Source organism: Somniosus microcephalus, chromosome 31 (assembly GCF_052327205.1).
Source record: "Somniosus microcephalus isolate GS21.2 chromosome 31, FLI_Smic_1.0, whole genome shotgun sequence".
NCBI lineage: Eukaryota > Metazoa > Chordata > Chondrichthyes > Squaliformes > Somniosidae > Somniosus > Somniosus microcephalus.
In genome coordinates, this window is record NC_141017.1 from 10,901,522 (window position 1) to 10,919,840 (window position 18,319).

Here is an 18,319-nt window from a genome sequence, read left to right on the forward strand (position 1 = left end):
CGGCGTGCTCAAGCAACGGTTCCGCTGTCTCGATCGCTCCGGGGGAGCCCTCCAGTATTCGCAGGATCGAGTCTCCCAATTCGTCGTTGTTTGCTGCATGCTGCACAACCTGACTATCCGCAGGACTCAGGCACTGCCACCTCACGTTGGACCACCAACTCAGGAGGAGGAGCAGGAGGAGCATGAGGACGACGAGGACGAGGAGTACCAGCCCAGGAGGGACGCACAAGGTCCAAGGGCCGCCCGTCGGCGGCTTATTGAACGTCACTTCTAGACCCCCTGTCAGGGAATGGCTTGTGCCAATGATAGAACATGATTGCAGCCGCTCCGCAAGCCCTCAGCCGGTTAAGGCAACAAACACTTCAAAGATCAAACATGGACAATGTGAATAAATGAAATGCTTTATTGTACAAACTCTGGGCCCTTCCCACATGAAAACCAAAAACAGACGAAACCCCCAAAAAACACTCAAACACATTACTCGCTCCCACAACCTGGAGAGGATTAACAAAATAGGGCAACTAAAATGGCCGTCATTCTCGGCCTTTGTCAAAAACAAACATCACATCATCGGCCTTCAAAAAACAAACATCCAATTCTCGGCCTCAAGAAACAAACACAAATGGCCACACATTCGACTATTTGGCCCGCTAGGGCGATGCCTTGGCCATCTTTGGGTGGCCCCTGCCCGCCCTGCTGCTCCACCTCAAAGTAAGGCCATTGGCTGCTGCAAGGCTGGGGGCAGGCTCCTGAGGGGCACATGTCGTGACGGCAGAAGCCCTTGGGGGTCGGCCTAGTCGAGGTCTGGCCGTCGAGCGGGCGGCTGTTGATTGCTGCAGCTGTGGCTGGCCAGCATCAGTCGCTGCAGCAGCTCCTGGCAGCTCCACTGGGGGAGTGGCAGTGGCGGCTGGAGGAATGGCGGCAAGCTGGCGGATGGCAGGTGCTCGCTGGTCGCCTGAGACACTGGCACTCGCCCGGGCCAGCACTGCAGCATGCGCACCAATCTGCCGAGGGACAGACCGCTGTGCTGCTGCAGTGCGCCGGGTGCCCTGGCGATGCCTGGCTGACACAGCGAGTGTGGCAGCAGTGAGTGCCCATGTTGACCTGTTCACTGACCGCAGCAGAGCAGCCAGTGACTGGATGGCACCACTGATCACCTGGCCAGTCGCTGACAGATCTGCCCGGTATTCCGCCCGACTGGTGGCCTCTAAGGGCCCGAACTCAGCCACACTCCGAGAGAGGGAATCGATGGACTCAGGCAACCGTGCCACTGCCGCCATGAGCTCCGTGTGCCGGCGCTCCGAGTCCGCGGACAAGTCTTCGAGGCATTCCATCTCCTCGGCGAAGAGCATCTCCTGACTGGAGGCCGGACTCTCCCTCTGGGGAGAAGGCCGCCGAGCTGGCCGACCCATCCTGCGTTGCTGGAGGCCGCTGGGCCCAGCAATTGGACTCCTCTCCGACGCATCCCCCCTCTGGGGAGAAGACCGCCGAGCTTCCACCCACCTCCCGCCTTTCTGCAGCACGCAGGTCCCAGGAGCTCCCCTCCCCTTCGACACTTCCGCCACGCTGCCCTCCAGGGAAGACGTGTCCCCTACATTGGCCTGGGTGGCCGTGGCTGAGGGTTCCCCTGATGGGCCGCCTTCCTCTTGCTCCTCCTCCTGCTCCTCCTCGGAGGGTCTGTCACTGGCAAGTTGAGGGACCTCCTCTTAACCATCTGAAAGCAGGAAGGCACAAGAGTAGCTTTAGAGTGAGGAGAGGGCGTCAGTGCGGGATGCATGAGTGGTGGCATTCAGCGCATTGGTCGGACAGTGGCAAAGGATGTAGATCTGATGCACAAGTGGGACGAGAGAGGTGCAAAAGGTGATGTCCTTACCATTGGTGCCCAGAACAGGGTCGGCATCTCCACATGCAACGGGCCCAATCACCCGGCCACCCATGAGGCGCTCCACGCGATGTTGCAGGTCGGTGAGTGGCTGGATATGGGGTCGGCCTCCCCCGGTCGCAGTCCGGCTCTTGCGATTATTCGCCAGCTTGGCCTGCAAGAGAAAGGACGGCCTCTAAGTACAGTGTGTCGCCGTGATCTTGTGTGCACTGCCTCCCATGGTGGAATAGCTTGGCCAGTGTGTCGCCATGATCTGGTGTGCACTGCCTCCCATGGTGGAATAGCCTGGCCAGTGTGTCGCCATGATCTGGTGTGCACTGCCTCCCATGGTGGAATAGCCTGGCCAGTGTGTCGCCGTGATCTGGTGTGCACTGCCTCCCATGGTGGAATAGCTTGGCCAGTGTGTTAAGTGCAGAATGTGCAATTGATGCTCATGCCTGTCCCATAGCTGCTGGATGAAGGCTGGCCATTAGAGCTTTCAGGTCCCTTTGCCCATAATGTGAGGTGCACATGCAAGGATGAGGAGGTCATTGGAAAGGGTACTCACCCTGACAATGCGTGTGAGGTCATTTAACTTTTTGCGGCATTGGGCACCGGTCCTGGGGACGTCGCTGTTGGCTGACAGCTTGCTGGCGACATGCCTCCAGGCTCTCCTGTAGACGCGGACCATCGCCTTCTTGCCATTGTCCGGGTACAAAACATGGCGCCTCTTCTCCACAGCAGCAAGCAGCACACTCAGATCACGCTCTGAGAAGCGCTGCGCACGTTCACGGGCCTTCTCCATGTCTTCAGGCGCTATTTGGGTCCAGCAGCAGTGTTCAGGCCTAGCTGGAGGGCTCCACTATCCAGGGCGTGGCAGCAGACACAGTCGACCCATCCCCCTTAAGAGCTGGCCGGCGCCAGGGTGTCTGCTGTCAATCACGAGATGGCCGCACCTGCGCTGCGCCCGGCCTCGGCGCTATCAATCACCACCTCCGGCTTAGCGACCAAAGAGAGGCGTCCAGCAGCAGTTTTAGCGCTCGCCCGAACTAGTAGGGCGAAGCTAATGAATATCGGAGAAGTGGCATAGATTTGGCGGCGGCCGCAAACTTTAGCGGACGCCCCACTTTAGCGCCCCAAAAGTGGCGTCAATGAATTTCTAGGCCTATGTTCATCTATTTTAATATGACTAGTTTTATTATTAAAATCATTCAATTCGAGTAGTTCAGCATCGTCTTCAAGAGAGAAGGCCGATGCAAAGTTCTCATTTAATATTTACGCCATGCCCAGTGAGTCCTTCGTAACCTGTCCTTGAACATCCTTCAATGGCCCAATACAGTCTTTGACAGATCTGCGAGTCTTCACATAACTGAAAAAGCTTTTCCCATTACATCCACAAATGTCGGCGATCCTTTTCCCATTAGCCTTTCAGCTGATCTAATAGCAGCCTTTGTATCTCTGGCTCTTCCTTATACTCAACTCTGTTTAGTTGAGTATTAGATGCCTTTAATTTATAGAAATATTTTTGTACATCTTATTTGTCTTTGTACATGACCAGTCAGCCACCTTGGCTTTTCCTTACCACATTCCCTTCTTTTGACCTTGGGTACATTTTTGTCTTCCATAGTTTTTAATCTTGTTCTTAAAAACTTTCTATTTGTATTCTACATCGGTCTCATCACCGCCCAGTAGGGTTAGCCAATTAACACGTTCCAAATCATCTGCCATTTAGTGAAAGTTGCTCTTCTGAAATCGCTTACGAGTTGTTGATTCTCAGTACCTTTAGTTCTACCAGCCAATTGAAACTGTATAATGTTGTGGTCACTTTTGCCCAGCTGTTCCCCCACATGGAGATCCAATACGAGATCAAGCTCACTACTGAACACAAGGTCTAATACATGATTGTTCCTGGTTACTTCATTAACATGTTGAGTCAGCAAATAGTCTTGTCTATTTTCAATAACATTTCAGCTTCCCTCTTCTCTTCCTGGAATGTACTTGCTTTGTATCATTTCCATCTCCTGTTTAAATATTTATCATTGTTGATCTAAGGAGGATCTTAACTCGCTCCGCCCAGCGGATACTGGACGGTGCGGGAGTTAAAATCAAAGCGGGAGATTTGCCTCTGGTTTTCTGCCCCACCACCATCTTCCCATCGCTGGTTTAATAAGCGACTGAGGTGCCTACGTGACTCGGGCAGAGCCTCATGAATACGTTGGTATCGGGCCGAGTTACGGCAATAAGACCCAAAGCCATGTTTACATTTTAACTTGGGTACAGGGAGAACAATCTTAAAAGTTTCTGACCACACTAAAGTAGCAGGTTTTGCAAACAGCGAGGAGGACAGAGAAAGACTTAGAGAGACAGGTTAGTGAAATAGGCTGGCCCTCATGCTGTGCCTGGCTATTTGAGGTCACTTTCTGCCATTTCCCATTGCTTCCACACTTGAACAAACATCATTCCTGCAGTGTGGGAATGAAGCCTAGCCTGAGTAATTCAGAATGAACCCAGTTAATTGTTGATTAAGAAGCCTGGCTCTGTGTGTTAATCTGTCCACCATTTGGCCGTCAGTAGAACTTCATGTGTGAGTGGAAAGAAGAAGTCACCTTACATTAGTGCAGTGCACAAAATGGCAGCAGCTTAATAAATGGATGTTTGTACCAGCTGATAGACACAGCAAATTCCCTGGCCATGTGTTGAATCATGATCGTACTGTTATAGAGGTTACAATGACTCTGTTAAATGTTGAACCATCGGTTTATTGTGGAAACTCTTGTGGCAGTGTGTACATTAGAAAGGGTGACCATATTTTCTAAATTGAATCTGGGGCACACAGGGTGGGAGAACAGCAAAGTAGCCAGGATGGAAAATGTAGGTTGAGCAGCTTAGCGAGGCAAAACTTTTTGGTTATTCTGAATCGGCAAAATGCAGCGCTAGATCTTTCCGCCTGAATAATGTGGCTGCTGTTCACAGCATCTGCCGGCTGCAATCACGGGCTCCTCCCCCCCCTCACGGTCTGACACTCGCCCACACCATCCGGGCACCCGGGACATCCACATGGCCCGGCTCCAGCCGACGCTCATTAGTCTGGTTACCAGCGGCCCCCCACTACTCGGACATTTTGCCTCCAGGACCAATTTCTCTTCAACCGAATTCCGCAGGACGATCCGGGGATCTGGTGGGGGTGGGGGGGTCGGGGGTCAGGAGTTGAAGGGGTGGGGGGGCGGAGCATGCGTAATACGGGGCCACAGAGCGCAATCTCTGCATAAAGTAAAGTCCCTCAGTAAGTCCACCCGTTCTACTGGTTGAAAACAGGAGATTGACACCCATCTCACCAATCAGAATCTGCCCTGCCACACAGCCCCGCCCACTTTATTGACCAACCGCATTGCAGCTCGTGGTCACGTGGCTCCTGATTTGAACCCGTGCGTATTTGGGGATGAGTTTCCTGAACCAGGGACTCTTCCAGGGAGGTTGTCTGCCTGAGGACACAGTCCCTCATCCAGGAAAATGGGGACGTAGGGCCACCCTCACATTAGAAAGGGTCCTTGCACGAAACTTAGTGTCCAACAGTCCATTCATTCTGTTCTATTCATCTCTTTTCTCATTCAGGTTTTGGGAGAGTGGACAGCCAAATAATAATGCAGATGAAGACTGTGTCGTGGCCTCTGTAACTGGAGCATGGCATGATTGGCCGTGCAGTTCCAAACATTCCTCCATCTGTGAAAAATCACCATAATGCTATTTTGCTTATCGTTACAGTCAGTGCTAAGTGGAAAGTGAATCTATATTTAAATGTTCAGTACATGTACAATCGGCAAGCAGCCCTGAGCTGGTGTCGGTATGGTGGGTGTGTGGCCAGGGCTATCCCTCCCTCCTCTCCTGATTGGAACTGTCCCAAAGCCCACTGGACACACTCAGTTTTACCCCTTTATCTTAGTCCAGCAATGCGAAGACCCACGTGGTAGAATGTCCCTATTGTCCTGTACTGTGGTGAACCAGATCCAGTTTTGCGGAATGTTGAAAAGTGCCAGTGCAGTGTTTGTACACCAGCGGGTTCTGCTTCCTCACATCCCTCCAGCTCAGGCCCATTGGAGCAAAGCTGCTCCGGGAATCTCAAACTCACAGTGCCATTTGGAAACCGTGCAATGCCTCCTCCTCCTGTGAGGGACGTCGTGGGTTTACAACAGTTCCTGCTCTCTGCAGCACTCAGAGTGTAGATAGAAAAGCCAATGGCCCTGACTTCACTCAAATTAAATCACTCAATCACACCACGCCGCCTCCCTGGCAAAAGAACCAGAGGCGACATGAGGAGACATTTTTTTACGCAGTGAGTTGTTGTGATCTGGACAGCACTGCCTGAAAGGGTTGCGGAAGCAGATTCAATAGTAACGTTCTAAAGCGAATTGGATAAATACTTCAAGGGAAAAAATTTACAGGGCTATGGGGAAAGAGCGGGGGAATGGGATTAATTGGACAGCTCTACCAAAGAGCCAGCACAGACACGATAGGCCAAACAGCCTCCTGTGCTGTATCATTCTATGATTGTATGATTCCATGAAATCTGATCCTAGGCAGGCGAGCTGCCAGCCCAGTTCCATCCCCCTCCGAGTCTGCCCCCACACCTCCCCTTCGTCCCTCTGTCCCTCCCTGCTCCCCCTCTGCCCCACAACTTTCACTCCCTTCCACTCTACGTCCGTTCCTACCTCATCCTCCACCCCCACCTTCCACACCCCCAACTTCCCCTCCCCCTCCACCCCGACCCCACTTCTGTCCCACCTCCCCCTCATAGCTCCCCCTCTGCCCCAGCTCCCCCTCCACCTCCTCCCCACTTCCGCCCCATCTCCCCCTCCCAGCTCCCCCTCCACCCTCCACGCCCCACCTCCACCTGCCCTTCCTCCTCCCCCTCCACCACACCCCCCTACCCAGGGCTGGCTGCGTGTCGAAGGCTCTCGGGATTGGTCAGGCTGCGACTGGCGAGATGTATCGGGATACCCGACTAATGTCCCCAGCTCACCGTTTTAGAGTGAGTGAGGCCAGAGTTCCAATTCTGATCGAGCCACAGGGCGCCGAGACCAGCACACAAACCAACCGCTTCCCCATTTTTGGCCAATTTCTCAGTCCTCTCTTTGCAGCTAATGGGCTCCGACCATATTAAAGGATCTGGCTGGTCCAATTTGAACCCTTAACCCTCAGACACACAGCAATGCTGTAAACATAAGGACATAAGAAATAGGAGCAGGAGTCGGCCATACGGCCCATCGAGCTTCTCCGCCATTCAAAAAGATCATGGCTGAACTTCTACCTCAACTCCATCTCCCCACACTACCCCCACACCCCTTGATTCCCTTAGTGCCCAAACATCTATCGATCTCAGTCTTGAATCTACTCATCGACTGGACATCCACAGCCCTCTGGGGTGGAGAATTCCAAAGATTCACAACCCTCTGAGTGAAGAAATTTCTCCTCATCTCAGTCCTAAATGGCCGACTCCTTATCCTGAGTCTATGCTCCCTTTTCTAGACTCCCCAGCCAGGGGAAAAACCTCTCAGCATCTACCCTATCAACCCCCTCAGAATCTTATACGTTTCCATGAGATCACCCCTCATTCTTCTAAACACCAGAGAATATAGACCCAATCTATTCAACCTCTCCTCATTGGACAAGCCTCTCATCCCAGGAATCAGAGTAGTGAACCTTCGTTGCACCACCTCTAAGGTGAGTATATCCTTGCTTAGGTAATGAGACCAAACCTGTACACAGTACTCCAGGGGTGGTCTCACCAAAGCCCTATATAATTGCAGCAAGACTTCCTTACTCTTATCATGCAACCCCCTTGCAATAAAGGCTAACATATCATTCAACTTCCCAATTGCTTGCTGTACCTACATGTTAACTTTCTGTGATTTGTGTACAAGGACCCCCAAATCCCTCTGAATGCCAACATTTACTAGTCTCTTACCTTATAAAAAGTATTCTGCTTTTCCATTCTTCCTACCAAAGTGGATACTTTCACACTTCCCCAAAACAAAACAAAATGAAATCTGATCCCTTGTGACAGGTTAACGATCTGTCCATTTCCAGAACTTGCGAATCTACAATGATTCTCAGCAGTGGCTGGTGAGACACACCTGCACAGTGAGGGAGTGGGGTAGAGATTTGAGCAGATCCATGTCTCTATGTATGTAAATGCTAAGTCCAAGGGAGCTGTCAGACCTCTGTTTATGTGGGTTGAAGACACAAAGTCCAACCTCATTATAGAAATATTCAATATTGAGCACTGGGCAACGCATCACTCGTCCTGCCTGTGGCATTTACAATCATCTCATCAGGAATCCTGCAGCAAGACTATCGCAGTTTGTCTTTGCCTTGAAGGTGTGTGAGCTGCTCGCCTGGTTTCTGGGAGACTACCTGGTACCAGGGCCACCTCATTAGATTGATAGGTCTGTAACTGCAAGATTGTTTTCCAGTACATTAGGTATTATAATCTAGTGAAATCTGCTGCTTGCTCTAATCTTGTTTCTGGCAACCTTAATTCTTAATAAATGTGATTTTTATTTCTGAGTCTCATAGTCAATCAGTGTGTTGTTTATCAGCAGTCAGAGAGATCAGGAAGGGACAGTGAGATTCTTATTATTCCTAATGTCTATCTTAATGGTACAAGGGGTTTGTTGTTCACCCTGAGGCCTGCAGCACCAGAATAATTTGTGCAGTAGGTCATGTTTCAGTCCAGAGGGAGTAAGCGCTCACTGGGGAAATAGATTTTGAATTGGGTATGAGAAAAATGATCTCAAGTGAGATTGAATCAGAACAGAAATCACTTGCTGGCCGCTTTTGTGATTATGTTTCTTTTAAGGTGCATCATAGGAATTCTTTAAATCTGGTAACACTACAAGCGCACAAGCCTATTTTATGGTTGCAAGAATCCCCACAGTTCACTGACTTTCTGATTTAGTGGTTATTTTAAACGTTTATTTGTAGGTTGAGTTAGGAATGGATAGTATGGGATATTTCAGCACAGATTAGGTCATGCGCAGCAAAGGAATTTGATGTAATTGTAAAATACTTTTGAAGGACAATAATTAATTTAAACAAAAAAGAAAGGATATAAGGTGAATGGTAACGCAATATAGATATAATTGTAAATTCAGTGATCCCGCAATCGTAGTGAAGCAAGGTGAAAGGGGTACAACACTGTAGCACTGTCTCCTCACTGGCAGTGTAGAATCCTTCAATTTACTGTACGCTAACCACAGTCTGATTCAGACGTTCAACATTTCCAAGTCTCTGGGGGAAAAATTCGGCACCTCAGCACCTCCCATTAGCGCCAGCAGATGGCACTAATGGGGCGCTAGCTCATTATCGCTGGGGCGAGGCGAATCCAACGCCGCATGTCAAATCCTGCCCCCTCCCCCCCTGTTAACAGTTATCGCCGGGAGCCTCAACGTCAGGTGGATTGTGACGTCAGTGAATGTGCAATACTCACTGACCACCCGATCTGCAAAATTGATTGTCGCCACCTACTTTAGAGCCTGCAGTAAACAGTGGCAGGGAGAGCTGGCATGAAGCACGAGGAAACCGGATCCAGGGAAGTTATTTAAAGGGATCATCAACAGGTGGCCATACCCTTTCAGGGAGGTTGTCCCAAAGAGTATATCATTGTCACAGTACTCCCACTGATGGATTGAGCTGTGATTTACTGAAACATTGCAAAATAGTAAAACAAAAACGACAATCTCTTCACATGTTTAGCAATCAAAATCAGACCAGAATATTTTGCATAATACAGTTTTTAAGGAGATTTTTTCAGTGTGCATTCTCTAAAGCACCTTGAATCACCCTGTATAAAGGAACCTCTGTGCACTTTCTCCACAGCCTCTTGTGCATCGACTTCAGTCTGTGGCAGTGAGCATGCTGTCTTACAGGGAGACGTGTGCCCGGGAGCATAGAGGCATAGCGTACAAAAGCAAGGATGTTATGGTGAACCTTTATAAATCACTGGTTAGACCCCAACTGGAGTATCGTGTTCAATTCGGGGCCTCACACTTTAGGGGGGAAATGAGGAAGGCACCAGGTGTATATGATGCCTCGTGGAATAGAAAGGGTTAATCTGGAGCCTTATTTCACATTAACCCAAGAGAGCAGGACAAGGAGACACGGGTACAAACTGGGAAATGGCAGGTTCAGGACTGACAACAGAAAGCCCTTCACACACAGAGTGAACAACACACAGTGGCCTCTGGGTAGGGAAGAGGAGGCAGGAACTCTGCAGTTAAATAGTGCGATAGGGGCGAGGTCATAGGTTTCAATGGAAGAGGTAGATGGGCTGAATGGCCTCCCTTGGCCATCATGATTTTTGTGATATCATAAAATGGACATGTCTAACACACCCATTTCAACGATCATCCTCGGTTCACACATGCCACCCATTACCTCAAATCACAGTCTCTTTGACCCATCCAGCCAGTTCCACTGCTTCGCCCCTTCCACCCCAAGCTCACGCAGCTCTTCCTCATCTGTTAACATCCCGTTGCCACCTGCCGTCAATGCTTTATTGGGAATTCTAAAACCATCCAGTGGGAATGACGTGTTAATCGAATCGCAGAAACTTACGACACAGAAGGAAGCCATTCGGCCCATCGTTTCTGTCCCAGCTGAAAACGAGCTATCCAGCCTAATCCCACTTTCCAGCTCTTGGTCCGTAGCCCTGTAGAATATAGAGTCATAGAGTTTAACAGCACAGAAAGAGGCCCTTCGGTCCATTGGGTCCGTGCCAGCCATCAAGCCCTCTCTATTCTAATCTCATTTTCCAGCACTTGGTCCATAGCCTTGTATGCTATGGTGTTTCAAGTGCTCATCTAAATGCTTCTTGAATGTTGTGAGGGTTCCTGCCTCTACCACCCTTTCAGGCAGTGAGTTCCAGATTCCAACCACCCACTGGGTGAAAAAAGCCCTCCTCAACCCGCCTCTAATTCTTCTACCAATTACTTTAAATCTATGCCGCCTGGTTACTGACCTCTCTGCTAAGGGAAATAGATCCTTCCTATCCACTCTATCTAGGCCCCTCATAATTTTATACACCTCAGTCAAGTCTCCCCTCAGTCTCCTCTGTTCCAAAGAAAACAACCCCAACCTATCCAATCTTTCCTCATAGCTAAAATTCTCCAGTCCTGGCAACATCCTCGTAAATCTCCTCTGTACTCTCTCTAGTGCAATCACATCCTTCATATAATGTGCTGGCCAGAACTGTACACAGCACTCTAGCTGTGGCCTAACTAGTGTTTTATACAGTTCGAGCATAACCTCCCTGCTCTTATATTCTATGCTCGGATATTAAAGGAAAGTATCCTGTATGCCTTCTGAACCACCTTACCTACCTGTCTGGCTACCTTCAGGGTCCTGTGGACGTGCATAAAGTCATAGAGGTATACAGCACAGATAGAGGCCCTTCGGCCCATCGTGTCTGCGCTGACCATCAATCCCTGTCCAGTCTAATCCCATTTTCCAGCATTTGGTCCATAGCCAAGGCCCCTCTGTTCCTCTAAATTTCTCAGTATCCTACCATTTATTGTGCATTCCCTTGCCTTGTTAGCCCTCCCCAAATGCATTACCTCACACTTCTCCGGATTGAATTCCATTTGCCACTTTTCTGCCCACCTGACCAGTCCATTGATATCTTCCTGCCGCCTGCAGCTTTCTTCCTCACTATCAAACACACAGCCAATTTTTGTATCATCTGCAAACTTTTAATCATGCCCCTTACATTGAAGTCTAAAATCATTGATATGTACCACGAAAAGCAATGGATCTAGTACTGAGCCGTGCAGAACTCCACTGGAAACAGCCTTCCAGTCACAAAAACACCCGCTGTCCATTACCCTTTGCTTCCTGCCACTGAACCAGGGAGGGAGGAGGTTTTAGCGGGCTTAAAAGTAGACAAATCCCCAGGCCCAGACGAGATGTATCCCAGGCTGCTGTGTGAGGCAAGGGAGGAGATTGCAGGGGCTCTGACACAAATTTTCAGAACCTCTCTGGCCACAGGGAAGGTGCCAGAGGACTGGAGGACAGCTAACCTCAAGAAGGGTAGTAGGGATAAACCAGGGAATTACAGGCCAGTGAGCCTAACATCAGTGGTAGGGAAATTATTGGAAAAAATTCTGAGGGACAGAATTAATCTCCACTTGGAGAAGCAAGGATTAATCAAGGATAGTCAGCATGGCTTTGTCAGGGGGAGATCATGTCTAATAATTTGATTGCATTTTTCGAGGGGGTGACTAGGTGTGTGGATGAGGGTAGTGCAGTTGATGTAGTCTACATGGACTTCAGTAAGGCTTTTGACAAAGTCCCGCATGGGAGACTGGTCAAGAAGGTAAGTGCCCATGGGATCCAGGGTAATTTGGCACATTGGATCCAAAATTGGCTTAGTGGCAGGAGGCAGAGGGTGATGGTCGAAAGTTGTTTTTGTGACTGGATGCCTGTGTCCAGTGGTGTACCACAGGGATCGGTGCTGGGTCCTTTGCTGTTTGTAGCGTACATTACTGATTTAGATATGAATGTAGGAGGTATGATCAGTAAGTTCCCAGATGACACGAAAATTGGTGGTGTGGTAAATAGCGAGCAGGGAAGCCTTAGGCTACAGGACGATATAGACGGGTTGGTCAGATAGGCAGAACAGTGGCAAATGGAATTTAACCCTGAAAAGTGTGAGGTGATGCATTTTGGGAGTACAGGTAGACTATCCTTTATCCGAAAACCTCAGGACCAGCCGAGTTTCGGATAAAGGAGAATTTCGGATTTCGGAAGGTGGGTCGGCGGGGGGTCGTGCGCACGACTTACGCTGACGCTCAGCGTAAGTCAGTCGGGGTCGGCGGGGGTCGGGGCCGGCGGGGTACGCGGGGGGGTCGGCGGTTGTCGGGGCCGGCCTGGTCCGCGGGGGGGTAGGCAGTTGTCGGGGCTGGCGGGGTCGGCGGTTGTCGGGGCCGGTGGGGTCCGCGGGGGGGTCAGCGGTTGTCGGGGCTGGCGGGGTCGGCGGTTGTCGGGGCCGGCGGGGTCCGCGGGGGGTGTCGGCGGGGGGTCGTGCACACGACTTACCCTTTATCCGAACTTCCGCAACCGGAACCCTCTAAAAACCGAAGGTTTTTTCGTTCAGCGTAAGTCGTACGCACGACTTACGCTGAACGAAAAATCCTTCGGTTTTTAGAGGGTTTCGGTTTTCGGAAGTCCGGATAAAGGGTAGTCTACCTGTACTAACAAGGCAAGGGAATACACAATGATTGGTAGGATCCTAGGGAGGACAGAGGATCAGAGGGACCTTGGTGTGCATGTATATAGATCCCTGAAGGCAGCAGGACAGGTAGATAAGGTGGTTAAAAAGGCATATGGGATACTTGCCTTCATTAGCCGAGGCATAGAATATAAGAGCAGAGAGGTTATGATGGAGCTGTACAAAACGCTAGTTAGGCTACAGCTGGAATACTGTGTGCAGTTCTGGTCGCCACACTGTAGGAAGGATGTGATTGCATTGGAGAGGGTGCAGAGGAGATTCATCAGGATGTTACCTGGGCTGGAGCGCTTCAGCTATGAAGAGAGACTGGTCAGGCTGGGGTTGTTTTCCTTAGAGCAGAGAAGGCTGAGGGGGGACCGGATTGAGGTGTACAAAATTATGAGGGGCATAGATAGGGTAGATAGAAAGGAACTTTTCCCCTTGGTAGAGGGGTCAATAACCAGGGGGCATAGTTTCAAGGTAAGGGGCAGGAGGTTTAGAGGGGATTTGAGGAAAATCTAGAACTCACTGCCTGAAAGGGTGGCAAAGGTAGGAACCCTCACAACATTCAAGAAGCATTTAGATGAGCACTTGAAACACCATAGCATACAAGGCTATGGACCAAGTGCTGGAAAATGGGATTAGAATAGAGAGGGCTTGATGGCCGGTGCGGACACGATTGGCCGAAGAGCCTCTTTCTGTGCTGTATAAGTGTATGACTCTATGGCCTAGAAATTCGGTATAGCCGCATTTGGGGCGCTACAGCTGGGCGGTCGCAAAACTTTGCGCCCGGCGCAACTTAGCGCCACCTTCGCCGATATTCAGTTGCATCACCCCAAGAGGTTGCTGCAGCGCTAAAGCAGGCGATGCACGAGTATTATAAGGCGCTAAGCCAGCGATCCGGGGCGCTACCACCGAGGGCGGGCGCAGCGCAAGTGCGGCGAGTTATTGATTGAAGGTTGACAGTCAGGTGCCGGTCAGCACTTAAAGGGGGAGGGTGGAATTGTTTGGCTGCCACGCCCTGCACACTGCAGCCCTGAGGGAAGGCCGGAACAGTACTAATTCATTTGCTCCACACCCAGGAGAATGGAGAAGCCAAGGGAGAGAGCGCAGCGCTTTGGCGAGGGTGACCGGAGGCTGCTGGTTGGCGCAGTTGAGCGCAGGCGCCATGTTCTGTTCCCTGAAGGTGGCAGGAGGCCGCTGCCCTCCGAATATCGGAAAGCCTGGAGGGAGGTGGCAAGCAGGGTCGCCTCCAACAGCGTGGTTCCCAGGACTCCCCTCCAATGCCGTAAAAAATTCAACGACCTCACTCGGCTTGTCAAGGTGAGAACCCTTTCCAGTATCTTCCTCATCCCTGCATGTGTTCCTCAGTTGATGGCCAAAGGGACATGAAAGCCCTACTGCCCAGCCCTCATCCAGCAGCTATGGGACTGTCATGAAAAGCACTTCCATATTCAGGAGTTTATACACTGTCAGGGCTCTTCCACCATGGGAGGCTGTGCAGGCAAGATCAGGGCTTCACACTGTCAGGGCTATTCCACCATGGGAGGCTGTGCAGGCAAGATCAGGGCTTCACACTGTCAGGGCTATTCTACCATGGGAGGCTGTGCAGGCAAGATCAGGGCTTCACACTGTCAGGGCTATTCCACCATGGGAGGCTGTGCAGGCAAGATCAGGGCTTCACACTGTACTTAGAGGCCGTCCTCTCTATTGCAGGGCAAGCTGGCGCACAACCGGAGACAGCAGCACCAGACCGGGGGAGGCCGTCCAGACATTAAGCAGCTCAACGACCTAGAGCTGCGAGTGGAGCAGATCATGGCAGGCTGGCTGATTGGCCCCGTCGCGACTGGAGATGCCGACCCGGTTCTGGGCACCAATGGCAAGGTCCTCACCTTTTTGACCTCTCTCTTTCCACCTGTGCCTCACGCCAGCATCCTTTGCCACTATCGAACCAATGCAGTGCATAGCAGCACTCATGCCTCCCTCGCTGCCGTCATGTCCTCACTCTAAAGCAACTCTTGTGCCTTCCTGCTTTCAGATGGTGACACGCCAGGTGAGGAGGCGGCCCCTCAAGCTGGCACAGTGTTGGAGTCAGACCTAGTGGAGGAGGAAGAGGAAGCCGCCCCATCAGGGACACCCTCGGCCGAAGCAGCCCATGGCCATGCTGGGGACATGTCTTCCCTGGAGGGGAGCAGGGGGGAAGTGTCAGAGGAGAGTGATGCTCCGGGGACCAGCGGGCTGCAGCAATGCGGGAGGGGTGGGGAAGCTCGGCGGCCTTCTCCCCGGAGGGAGAGTGTGGCCTCCAGTCCTGCTACAGTGAGCGCAGAGGAGGTGCGGCTCCTTGCGGAAATGGGCGCACAGGCTGAGCACAGGCACACTGAGCTCATGGCTGCAGTGGCAATGATGCCTGACTCCATAGAGTCACTGGCAAGGAGTGTGCAGGAATTCAGGGCAGCACAGGCCAGGAGTCTGCAGGACTTCGCGGCAGCACAGGTGGCCTCCAGCTAAGTGCTCAGTCGTGCCGTGCATTCACTGGCTGGTGTCATCCAGACACAGACTAGGACCACATGGGAACTAACTGCTGCCACACTCGCTGGCTTGGCCAGGCATCGCCGGGGCACTCGCCGCGCCGCAGCAGCCCAGCAGTCTGTGCTTCAGCAGATTTCTGCGCATGCTGCAGTGCTGGCCCGTGCGAGTGCCAGTGAATCAGCTGACCAGGGAGTGCCTGTGCTCTGTCAGGTTGGCAGCATTCCTGCAGCCAACACTGTCACTCCTCCACTGCAGCTGCCACCACCTGTAGGACAGACTGCTGCCGCCCAAGCTGAGTTGGAGCAGTCCGCAGCCGGGCCCTCCAGGCCCAGAGCTGGTCCAGGCCAACCCCCAAGGGCATCTGCTGTCTCACCAACTAACCCTCAGCAGCCTTCCCCCAGCCTTGCTACAGCTGCTGGGGTCCCATTGAGGAGGAGCTGCAGGGCGGGTAGGGACCATGTCCTGAAGCAAGACGGATCACCCTCGCAGGTTAAAAAGTAGAAGGTCTGGCCAATTTTGTTGTTTTTCATAAACAGGCCAAGACTGGTGTATTTCTTTTTTATAAACAGGCCAAGACTGGTGTATTTATTTTTTAGAAACAGGCCGAGACTGGCGTTTTTGTTTTTTATATAAAGGCCGAGACTGGTGTGTTTTTGTTTGGGGGGTTTCTCTGAATTAGTTTGTCATGCGGGAAGGGCACAGAGTTATAAGAGTAAAAAATGTTCTTTAATCACACTGTCCATGTTTGCTTTTGGAAGTATTGGTTGCCTTGATCAGCTGAGGGCTTGCGGAGCGGCTACATTCTTCTTCCTTCATTGACACAAGCCATTCCCTGAGAGGGAGCCTAGAACCGAGTTGCAATAAGCCGCAGACGGACGGCCCTTGCACTTTCTGCCTCCCTCCCATCCTGGTCCTCCTCCTTCTCCTCCTCCTCTGGTGGTCCTCCAATGTCTGCTGGCAGTGGCTGAGTCCTGCAGATAGCCAGGTTGTGCAGCATGCAGCACACGACAACGAAATGGGAGACTCGCTCAGGCGAGTACTGTCGGGCTCCCCCGGAACGATCCAGACAGCGGAACCGTTGCTTGAGCACGCCGATTGTGTGCTCAATGATGTTCCTGGTTGCTTGATGGCTGTCATTGTATCGCTGTTCTGCAGGAGTGCTGGGCGCACGGAGCGGGGTCATCAGCCAGGTGCACAAAGGATAGCCTTTGTCCCCGAGAAGCCATCCTCATGGGTGAGGCTGGGCCTGGAAAAGGTCTGCCACAGAAGTCTGGCACAGGATGAAGGCATCGTGGCTGCTGCCTGGAAAGCAGGCATTGACAGCTAGTATGAGCTGCCTGTGGTCACACACCAACTGCACGTTGAGCGAATGGTAGCCCTTCCGGTTGCGGTAATCCTCGGCATTCTCCAGAGGTGCCCGCAAAGCCATATGCATGCAGTCAATGGAGCCCTGCACCATGTGGAAGTTCGCTAATGCTGCAAATCCCATTGCATGCTCTTGCTGCTTGTCGAGGGTCATGGGGAAGGAGATGAACTGACGTCTCCTTCTGAAAAGGGCATTGGTCACCTGGCGGATGCAGCAATGTACCGCGAACTGGGAGATGTTGGAAATGTCCCCAGTAGCAGATTGGAAGGAGCTGGTGGCATAGAAGTTGAGAGCCACTGTCATCTTCACTGCCACCAACAGAGACGTCCTGCTCCTCAGCTGTGGCTGCAGATCTCTCTGAAGCAGGTGGCACATCTCTGTGACCACCTCCCTTCTGAATTGCAGCCTCTGAACACACTGCTTCTCAGACATGTTCAGATATGAGAACTGCTGGCGGTGTACCCTGGGTGGGTAAGGCCTCCTGTGCCGATGCCTGTTGGCCCTTCTCCGTCTGGCCATGACTGGCAGTCTCTCACGGCGTCTCTGAGCCCTCTGAATGCAATGCAGTAAGCCAACTTTTGCACCCATTACAGTCCCCATTAGATGTATCGAATTAATGCTATGGCACTGAAAGTTAATTACAAGTGCAAAGCTCTGGCCTGAAGCCAGAAGTACCTGAGCGAGTGTTGATTCAAACCAGAAAGCTCTCTCCCTTTGTCTCTCTCCAAATATCAGTGTCTCACAAAGAAGGAGTGGAGCAAACTGGCTGACATTTATACTGCAGGAGGAGTCCCCTTTAATTAGCGCCCCCCGTGCCCCGCAGTGACTGGGAACCGTTCCCCTTTACCAGTCGCTGGGGGCACCAGACGCACAATAGGGCGGCGCCACTGAATTTCCGGTTCGGGTTGCACAAAGGGCGTTGCACCATGAAATGACGTCAGGATCTGCGCTCGCAGCTGAGCGCGCGCAAAGATTTTGCACCGCCGCTAAATCGTTACTGAATTTCGCGAGAGGCGCAGATCGCACCGCGCCCGGTCGCTAGTCACTTAGCGCCCCACTTCTCGCCCTCTTATGGCGCTAGCGGCTGGCGCAACCAACTGAATTTCTAGGCCTATGACTCTAACCAATTTTGGATCCAACTTGCCACTTCCCATTGGATCCCATGGGCTTTTACTTTTCTGACCAGTCTGCCATGTGGAACCTTGTCAAAAGCCTCACTAAAATCCATGTAGATTACGTCTAATGCGATACCCCCATCGACCCTACTTGTTACCTCCTGAAAAAATTCATTCAAGTTAGT

General features: G+C 51.6%; 1 protein-coding gene and 1 long non-coding RNA gene across 2 annotated transcripts in view; both read left to right on the plus strand.

Annotated features, from left to right (window-relative positions):
* Positions 1-8,425, plus strand: part of LOC147097578 (uncharacterized) — a 39,225-nt gene extending 30,800 nt beyond the window's left edge. Inside the window, exon 4 of the long non-coding RNA XR_015074308.1 lies at positions 5,474-8,425. This is a non-coding gene — a long non-coding RNA (uncharacterized LOC147097578). The remainder of the gene's footprint in view (positions 1-5,473) is intronic.
* The window catches only part of LOC147097577 (uncharacterized), a 146,643-nt gene that overhangs the window by 59,658 nt on the left and 68,666 nt on the right, over positions 1-18,319 (plus strand). The window lies entirely within an intron of this gene.